Source organism: Cygnus olor, chromosome 4, assembly GCF_009769625.2.
Source record: "Cygnus olor isolate bCygOlo1 chromosome 4, bCygOlo1.pri.v2, whole genome shotgun sequence".
Lineage (NCBI taxonomy): Eukaryota > Metazoa > Chordata > Aves > Anseriformes > Anatidae > Cygnus > Cygnus olor.
This window is the reverse complement of record NC_049172.1, coordinates 32,214,503-32,225,046: the sequence shown is the minus strand read 5'-3', so window position 1 is coordinate 32,225,046 and position 10,544 is coordinate 32,214,503.

Here is a 10,544-nt window from a genome sequence, read left to right as displayed (position 1 = left end):
GCATCCTAAGTGTACAAAATCTCTGTTCAGCCACCTGAGTATTTGCATCTGACTTTAAACCCCAAAACTCTCATCTAGTTACCTTTTGTGTTACTTATAGGAGGTTCTCTGTGCAGACGGTATTTCAGTGAGAGCAGAAGTCCTCTTGTCCTTATCTAGCCAGATAGAAGACTGAGGACAAACATTCGTCCCTATCACCCACAATTAAGCAACTCTATCAGTGTAACACAAAAAGAAAAATTTATTTCCATCCATTTTTGCATACGTGAACACAGGCTTAAAGCATTACAAAAATTACTAACCTTGCTAGTTCATCTAAGCAAAAAGCCACCTGCCTTCTATATACTTAATATTTGCTCTCACTTTCATTTACCTAAGGTGTTGGTGTTTTTTTTTCAGTTGTATCATTTCCTATTTTTAGTATCTAAACCTTACCTTCACTTAGATGGCTTCATACAATCTCTGCTTTATTCTCATATATTCTCTCATATATTCTCTCATGTATCTCTGCATATATTCTCATATATATATCAAGATGTAAGTAAAGCTAACCTGTATTTGTCACTTCTAATAACACTGTGAAGATTCTTAAAATACTGACTATATTTAATCTGAGTTCAAAAGCTACTTTAGCAAGGCTGGGGAAATTAGCTTCTAAGACTACCTTCTCGGACTCCTAAGCAGAACTGGCTATTGTTGCATAAACAAACTGTGTTTCAATTCCTTGTGGTGTGGCCAGGGTATTTTAGAAGCCAAACATTCAGCTGCTAAGCAGGAAGAGTTATGCATCCACTTTGATCTGTTTATTTAAAAAAAAAAAAAAAAAAAGCAATAGCAACATAAGTAATTGGCGATTAGAGATCCTAACTCCCTCCTCCTGTGTTTGAGAAACTGGTTATTGGAAGTTGGGCCTTTTGAGCATCATGACAGTAAGTCAAACAGGACTTAATCCCCTCCAAATAAAACAGCTCCTCTCTGTTGGATAGTAAGTAGGAGGAAGTTACTTGTGATGTATTTTCTGCAGCAGTTCAGAAATCAAGCAGGGAAAACACTTTGTCAGTAAGGTCACTAAATGGCACCTGTTCTGTTTCTGAACACACATTAATTTAAAAAGGTGTGTGTGGGGCGGCTCAATTTTTAGAAGTTAAGCCAGTTTGTAACTGACAACTTGAACAATTGTGGGCATAAAAAAGCAAAAGAGAAAAATCATCTGCATCCTCTGTTGCCTTCACAGCACGAGCAATTGGAGCATATCCTCTGCCACCAGATATGTATCCCCAGCTAACTCTGCAGCACAAAATATTTGCCAAAATCTCAGATGCCAGGGAGGTCTATCTGGCCACCGTGTGCTCCATAAACATTGCTGCTATTAGAGCTTTCTATAAATGGCCACTGGAAGACATAGGAGTTACGATACAGCAGTTCTTGAAAGAGGTGGGGGAAAAAATATGAAAAAAGCTAATGGTAATCTTATATTACCTTACATTAACTGAATGATGAAACTGTTTGGGTGCCATGTTTCAGAATCTGCTGTATACAAACCATTATCAGACCTAAAATTCTCCTTGTCTGCTACACTACTTTCTGTAGTCAGAATTTCAACTAGAAGCCACTACCAATATATTTGATAATGAAACAAACTTTAAATATTGGCACTGTTTCCTTTTTTTTTTTTTTTTAAGGGATATACATGGTAAGAAAATAAGTGAGTTTTTTGTTTGTTTGATTTTTCCCTAGCATAATCTTCTCACTTTTAATTCTATGAGGAAATAAAAAAAATGCTATACCGTCTTGCTGCAGTGTAAAAAGATGCACTATCTTCTAAAAGTGTGCATAGCACATCAGAGTTCAACCAACTACTTTCTCTAGTCTTTTAAAACTAAGAACATACTATGCATATTACTGTACACAGGTAAATATTCAATTCTGTGCATTCTCACTAATAATCTTAGTCCTGTTATAGACCCAGGGAGTAATTAATGTCTTGATTTTACCTACAACTACTGGTTACCAAGTCATCAGGTAGCAGAGCCAGTCCAAAAGTTGCCCATGCAATACAGGTGTGCATTCCCACCTAACTTGTTTTTAAGAAAACTGGAGATTAAATTTATCAATAGATAAATCTTGGTGCTTTTCTAGGCCAGAATTAAAGCAAAAGTATTATCTGTTCGAGTTTACATTGACTCTTCTAGTTTACTTCTTTTTTATTTTTTATTTTTATTTTATTTTATTTATATATATTTTAGGGGTAAGGCTAAATTTGAATTTCCTCCTCACATGTATTTAAAATAGGCTTCAAAGAAGTAAGCCAAACTTTGCTTCAACTCAAGCAGGTTTCTACTGATGCAACAGCAGATCTCCAACTGTTATTTCATTTGCTAGAGAAAAAAGGAAGTTTACTAACTACTAAGAGGAGGCAAAATAAAAAGATCACTTGTTCTGAAAGTGGATTATATCAATCTTGTTACTACTTTAAAGAGCAAATACCACTGCATGGTCTTTCTAAAACTATGATTTACATTCTTTAAAATGTTCCTCTCATTATATAAATGATTTCCGAATGTCTTAAAACCAAGGAGGAAAATATATATGCATTTTTCTTTTTTTAACTTGCTTGGAGTCTTAGATAAGATAAAGCCAAACAGAACTATCATCTTCCCTAAATATAATTGCTCCTTAATAATAATTGTTTTTCCATTTATTTAATGTGGGCATCTCATCCCTCTACTGCAGATCAAAACAAGAATTAGCAAGTAATCAGTGTACAGTTTAGAAAATCCAAATCAAAAGCACACTTGTGAGGGAAAGGATATGGGTTACTTAACATCCTCTTCAAATCAACTTTCTCACTGCGGTATGGGGAAGTCTCTGTCTTGCCAGCAGCACACCAACCACGGATGCAGGATTCATGAAACCTGGTATCAGGTGTATTGTTAACAAATCTTTCAGATGTAAACAAGACTCAGTATATTCATCTGCAAACCTAGTCAAACCATCCACAGATAATTTTAATGACTGATTATGGATACTGCCTGGTTTTATAACCCAGCAGTTTCAAATAACTTAAAATATTTAGAATACTTAGAAATATTTTAAAGTTGAAGCCAATGGCCTGAACATCCAGACCAGTATTCATATTTTCCAGCACAGAAGAAGCCAAGATGCTTATGAACTGCAGAAGGGGGTGATTAGTAACAGTGTTCCAGCACGTATGCGGTACCTTCCTTTTTAGTTTCTGGAATACGAATTGCTGAGCTGTTTAGTACCCCTGAGTATCAGACACGGGCTCTTCAGCCAGGCTGCAGCCTATGGATGTGCCATCTTTTGAGAAGGGCTCCACAGCTGCTTTATAGGAACTCTTCAGACAGCCCAGGCACAGCCAGAGGAAATCGGCTGCAGTATACAGGATCCTGAGTTAGCAGACCTGGCCGATGGGCCAGCACGTCTGGGGTGGTCAAATGTACTGCCAGGTACAACCAAATAGGCTGTGCACAAAGTACCTGGAAGGCAGATTTTGGCATAAAACTGTAGGGTTATGGCAATTCTTGCATGGGTTTGTCTATCAAAAAGCTGCATGGACTCAATTTGTGTCACAGAACCAAAATATATTTCATAGACCTATTTTTACTTCTGTGCTGTGCTGTTTCTGCATGTGCTTTTTCCTTTTTATTTTTCTTTCCCTTGTTTTTTATTGCTGTTATTGTTAATTTTAATGTAGCACAAAAGAGGAGAAAACAAGAGTTCCATAATTACACGGAAAGGATATAGTAGGTATTTTCAATGATTCTTTCTTCATTTATAACCACAAATATTTTCTGCCTGCAGACCACACAGATGTTGTTGGACACATTTCTGGTTGGTATGCCACTGATGTTGGAAAAATGCCAAGATCAGGTTTACAGAGAAAAAAAAAGCGCTAAACAACAACAAAATCTGCTTGATTTCAAGAAATTGAGACATAACAGCATAAGAGAACTGTGTTAAGATAGTCACCTTATTTAGAAAGGGAAAATAGACTATCAGAACTATATGAGAAAAACTATGCAAGAAGAAACTATAAAAAGGAAAGAACGTGTTTTTCATAGACTTTGGGGAAGAAGCTTGTCTTCCCATGGCAATTAAGGAAATTTTGTAGTCTCTTGTACATAGGGACCGGCCTGTTTGAAATCCCAGATCAGATACTGGCATATTTCACTGGCTACTACTTCATGAAGTCTAATCTTCTAATGATGAGATCAACAAAGGAGTTCAGTGGTTTGTCTGTGGCAGAAAAACTGCTCCCCTTAAGGGAAAGTGAGGTTAGTTTACTGCAAGAGTATTTGGTAGACCTTTTTCTCATGAGCCCAAGGGCACAAGAGATTCCTCCTGCTTTCCTCAAACTGCAGGTTTACTTTATTTATTTATTTATTTATTTTTCAGCAACAAACACCCTCATACTTGAAGCATCAGTATGCTTGAATGCTTGATAGCAAACAATGCTGAAAGTAGGTGAAGAACTGCTTTTGAAGCCACAAATATGAGATGTTGCTACAAGAAGGTCAAGCCAAAAAGTTTTCTTAGAAAGCAAGTTTGCTGAGAGTCTTATCATACACAACAATTAAGTATATTTCATTGTTTTGCAGAAGCAACAAGACCAGCCAAATCTCAATATAGTGTAGGATGCCATTAAAACATATATTAAGTTTCTTCAGCTGAAAACAACAATGACCTCCTGAATAAAATCTTTGCTAAATTGCAGCAAGGTGTATTTAACAACCATCCTCCCCACCCACCCCACTCCCCTCAAATAATAGTCACAGTTGGCAAAAATGCTGACATCTAGTCTCGTTTATCTGAGATTTTGTGTGTCCTGGGAGTCTGAAACAGGGCTACTCATAAAAACGGACCTTATCAATGAACGTTTAAAAAGGCTTGTTATTTCTGCTGCATCAGGGCACAAGGTAAGAACCTTTAAAACAGACCTGGCAAATGTTGCGGTTGCATTTTTAAAATGTACTGGTGGGGGAAGCTAGGTGGTTAAACAAATTACCTCAGTGGAATAAAGCTTGCAGTATTGGTAACACAAGGCTGTTACATCTCTGCCGGGAAAATGTTCCAACAGAGCTATGTGCTTTTGGGTGAATCAACTGTACAATGTATGGGCAATAAATCTGACACTTAAAAGAACAGCTGATTTATGTATGTGCAGAAAGTATCTCCAATACTTCCAAGCAGTGTGGGACTTCGAGCAGATGCATTATGTAGTCCCTCTACGTGCTCTTGAGGAATGCCTGGAATTTCTGGTCAGGCGGCACCTCAAACAGAGCCCCGCACAGTAGCTCTGACTGGGCTGCTGCAAGGCAGGCAGAAAGCCTTGACAAACACACACACAAAATAAAATCACATTCTACCCAGACAAAAATTTTTGCTGGATCAAGAGGTTGGGTCTAGAACCATCTGCACATATAGTCTTGTCTTGGGAAATAGTCAAAATAAAAAGAGGAGACCCCCCTAGCAACATTATTGCCTGGTAGAATGGGAAAGCACAATTATCAGAAAGAACTATAATGTGTTTTTGATATGAGTGTGCTGAACTATTTTTATCCTGTATATTTTCTTTTTATGTCTCATCTTTTTCAGGTACGTAAATGAAGGACTGAGGATTTACTCAGCAGTTAAATTAAGGTATTCAGTCAGTGAACACAGTGGCTCTATGAAGTTTCAGGTTTTTCCCCCCTTCTCCTCACATCACAGACACAAATTGTAAACTGACCAAATACCAAATCTCAGACCAATTAAGTGGCAATAAAAATTAAGGAGTAAGAGAACCTGCTGCCGTACAACATAAAAAAGGATTTCATATATTGAGGTAGGTGGTGAGAAGACCAGCCTGGAGCCATTTCACTCAAAAATAATAATAATAATAAATATATATATATATCCAAGAGGAATTCAGAACAGATGCCAATCCCAATTTTACCTGAAGATGCTTACCCAGAGAATAAATTAAATCCAAACATGGTAAACATTATGGCTAAATAACCCACAATTCCAATTGCATAACTCAGTTTATAAATCAGGATGAACCATGTGTAGACCAACCTATGGATAAGAGAAAGGAAAGACACTTTAAGACCTTGTGTGTTTAGCAGAGTGGCACAAAATGCCAAGTGTTGTATTGAATATGTGACTCGTACTGAAGTGTTTGTGTAAATCCATTGAAGTTTTAAACTTCTATATTTCTCCCTTAATGAAATCTGAATAAAAATGTTTAATACAGGGAAAAGTCCGGGGAAAAAACAAACAAGCAAACAAACATAAAAACAGGAACTATTTGTTTTGCTTCTATTTTCACAAGAAATGGTAACGGTCAACAGATTGCTAACATAATGTGAAGGAGGGAGACATAACCCAGAACAGGTGAAAAATAGTGGAGTTAAGTTAGAGATAACTCCAGAAGACTGGAGAAGGAAGGATACAGACCTCTGTTTAGAGAGTCAGATGAGACTTTAAGAAATAAATTCAGATTATTTGATATGCGTTCCTCTCCAGGCTCCATAAGTCCCGAAATGACTGCTGTTGGTAAAAGATTGCAGAAGGAAAAAAACATGATGGGATGGATTTAATTTGAACTCTTGATTAATATCATTTGCATGGCCTGTTTGATAAACACTGAGTTAGGAGAATTTATTCATACTCCAGTTGTAAGAAGCATTCAAATTCAACTGCTAATGGCCCTATTTGTAATCTGTGAAGACTTGGTGCAGGGGAATTCTAATCTGATCTTCTCCGTCTACAGGTTTTCTTCAACTAACAAAACTGAGAGAAAATTATATAAATAAATAAATACAAATACCCCCCCAAAAACAAACAAACAAACAAACAAACAAAACCATAACACAAAAACCTACACAAAGACAAACCACCAAAAAAGAACAGGCCGTGGAGTTTTTCCTGACAGAGGCCTGTGGGTTGCTCTGAAAATGATGTAACTGGTAAGAAGTGAGAACTCCCCACGTGGGTAGAAATCTCCACCAGCAAAGCCTGATGGTGAAATGCAGAGGAACAACCCACATCTGCAGCGGTGTGACTAGCTGCGGGCAAAACTGAGACAGTCATTTCAAAGTAATGACATCCTACAGCTCCGTTTTGCATGATTAGGTTTGACTAAAAGATTGCCAAATGGCAAAATTTACACAAAAATGTGATTTGTACAGCATCTGACACAATAGGGCATTTGGCCCTAGAATAACAACGTTAGTCTGTCTTGCACCCCATAAATAATTAGTAATCCCAGTCTAGCAAACGATTATAACACTGAGATACAACTTGCCAGACCCACACATTCTATCCTCAAAAGCTAAAGTGTCTTTTGGACACAACCAATGCTACTGAAACAACCATTAAAGTTTATTTTCTAACTCAAGTTACATATGGTGATGACTGCAGGGCTAAAGCTTCGGGAGCAACTTCTAAAATCAGTGCAGACAGTTTGGCCTCTGAGTCTGGGAGATGTTCTTATGCACTGTCAGAGAGGCACACTCAGCTGCATTAATTTGGGATGCAGCTCAGCTACATGACCACACTACTGATTTTTTTTTTTTTTTAACTAGGTGATATCAAACTTAATGAATTACATTTGCTCAAATTGCCTGCCATGAGGAAATATTTAGTTATTTTCCAATACACAGGCATTTGAAACCCACTAAATAGTTAAAAGCCCTGTTATATCAGTTTTCCCCATGACTTTTCCCCAAGCCTGATGATGCCAAAGATAAAACAAGAATGTGTTTGTAGCATTAGCTCCTGCATTTTAAATAAAAATAAAATATCTGAGGGGTTATAGTTTTAAATGTCATTTGGTGTGGGGCAGTGGGATTTTTTTTGCAAACAAAAATGTTACTTCTATGGAAGACAAATCTCATTTCTTAACCCAAAAAATAGCATGCTGAAGGAACGTGTGTTTCTCCTTGTGAAACCAAAGAGAATTTTGTCAGATTTCAGTTGAAGCAGGGCTGGATTCTTTTTTTTCTTTTTCCTTCTTCTATGAAAAATGACTAACCCCCCTCCCCCCCCCCCCCCCCCAAAATCCTCCCCCAACCCATAAAACATGCAACTATTGAGCAGACTGGTATTTCACACTGTGAATTTAAATAAATGAACAGAAACACCCGCAGAAGATGACTGCATAGCATCACTGGCCCCCATCACAGGCACACAGTCCTTGATCACAGGCACACAGTTCTTGACCCTGCAGCACTGGCGGTACAGAACCATATTCTGCTGCTCGTGTCCAGAAAAATGTCAGAGCTCCTTCTGTGTCACACAACCCTCCTGGCACGCCACAGGCCAGCAGTCCCTACTGCTGAGCTGAGCTCTCCTGGCCTTCACCAAAGCCACCAAAGGCTCCCTGTTGCCCACCTGCCTTGCCACTGTCCAGCACAATCCCTCTCCAGGGGGCTTTCATACTGTGGTGTGGGTTATTTTCCCTGCAGGCTGGCAGTGGACTCAGAATTTCAGTGGCAGACCCAAAACAGTATGGACATATATCTTCTGTAAATTAGCTACTTTCTAATATAAATCTATAACAGATCCTTGTTGCAGTGTTAGCTCCAAAATGGAGCCCTCGTTAATGTAAAGGTGGTGTCACAACCTCAGGTGATGCTAAAAGCCGATCAATTGGTACATATTATTTGCAATTCATAATTGTTTCAAAAATTCTTATTGAATTTTATCTTTGTCATGTTGTTATTTTTAATACAACAATCCTTTACTTGAAATGCAGGAATATTTTGTCATGTAGATGTGGACAAAGATGTGGATCTAGTCCTAGAGATGAAAACCCCAGTATTGATTTATTGTTAATACTTGAAGGTCACCATCTGGACAATTCCATAAAATAATACATATGCATTGCTGCTAAATGGAAGCTTTAACATCTGGATCATATTATTCCAAATTTTCCTCATCCACCCATCATAGCAAGAGGAATTTCCTGACAAATCAGATTGCTGCCCAAAGGTAAAATGTTTTTCTCATTACCGTACTTTAAATGAGCTCAAAAAGACCTAGAAGTGAAGTCAGCATCAGCGTCATAGACAACTTTCCCATTTTCTAATTATGCAGATTAAACAGGTCACACAAGCACTGACTGCAAAATGTCCATCTGTACTCTGCCTCCCTCGCAACATACCCCCACTCTGAGCAAGGAAGAATGTGTATCACAAGCAAACTCAGCAGAAGAGCACTATCCCACTGTCCTTCCCATCTTATAGCATATGGGGAAAACTGCATGCATAAAGAAAATAACTGTGTAATAATTAGATTTATTGTGACAGACTGACCTCACCAGAACTCGTTAACTTGGCAACACAAGCTAACTGGCTTTCTAAAAATCTAGTTTCTTTTGATGTAGACATATTCAAATACTCAAAAACATATGCATGAGAGCAGTAATAAATCAGATGCTTGGGTTTTCCTTAGGTTTAAATTAATATGCTTATACTTGATAGCACACTCGAAATTGGCAGAGACTTCCATATCAAGCAAATCGCACAACCTTATTTTCAAGTTTAGCCTCATTGTTGGGACATAGAAATCAATGCTGTCAGAAGTATGCTGCTTCTTTTTGGAACTGCGTTCCAAGTAAGTTCTCACGACATGATCGCCACACGATAGAAGATATATAATCAGTAAAATGGGCAATCACCTACAGGACCAGAAGTATGTCTTTTTTCATTGTTGTTTGAAACCGTTCTGAGACCATGACAAATCTGCCTTTCTACCTCAGATATTTTAAGATTTCTGTTATGCCAGGGGAGAACAATTTTGTTCGCATATATCACATTTATTTAATTTTAATCAATGGACAGCTTCCAACAGCATGCAAATTGCATTATAAGAATCAGCTGAGTACCTGATAGTCAGAATTTTCCTTTGGGAAAAGATGAAGTCAGAACACTAATAAGCCTTTTCCTTCCTTACCCATTTGATATGTTAGACTCCTGCCCTTATGCTGAGCAAAATGGATAGGAGAGGCTAGGATAGGGTAGGAATGGTTTTCCAAGGATCATAATTCTCTGAGTAGTATTTGTGGTTGCCACCCCATGTCCCAGAGCACATAATACAGCTGCAAGCACATAATTGCCTCCACCTCAGTGTATTATAGGAACGCAAAATTTGTGAGTGAAATAGGGAAATGGGAGCGTTATCTGAGCACAGATGCAAATTATTGAAAATCGTGTTTTTACAATGTGAATTAGTAGACCACAGGCTCCATAGTTATTTTCAACAATCTCAAACAACAATGATGAAATTCTGAAAAATAATGGAGAAATGATGATTTTTCTCTAACTTGCTTCCCCATCTTATGGAAGTTAACCCCAAAATGTCAGCTATCCTTTAGAAGAAAAAAAAAAAGGCACAGTTGTCAGACTGGTCCACAAACATTTTAGTCCAGGCCAAGTCTTACTAGCAAAACCTCTTGCTTACTTCCCTCCCCCTACTTTCTGCTAGGATTACACCCATGTTACTTTATACCTAGCCATCTGGTGAGGGGCAATCTC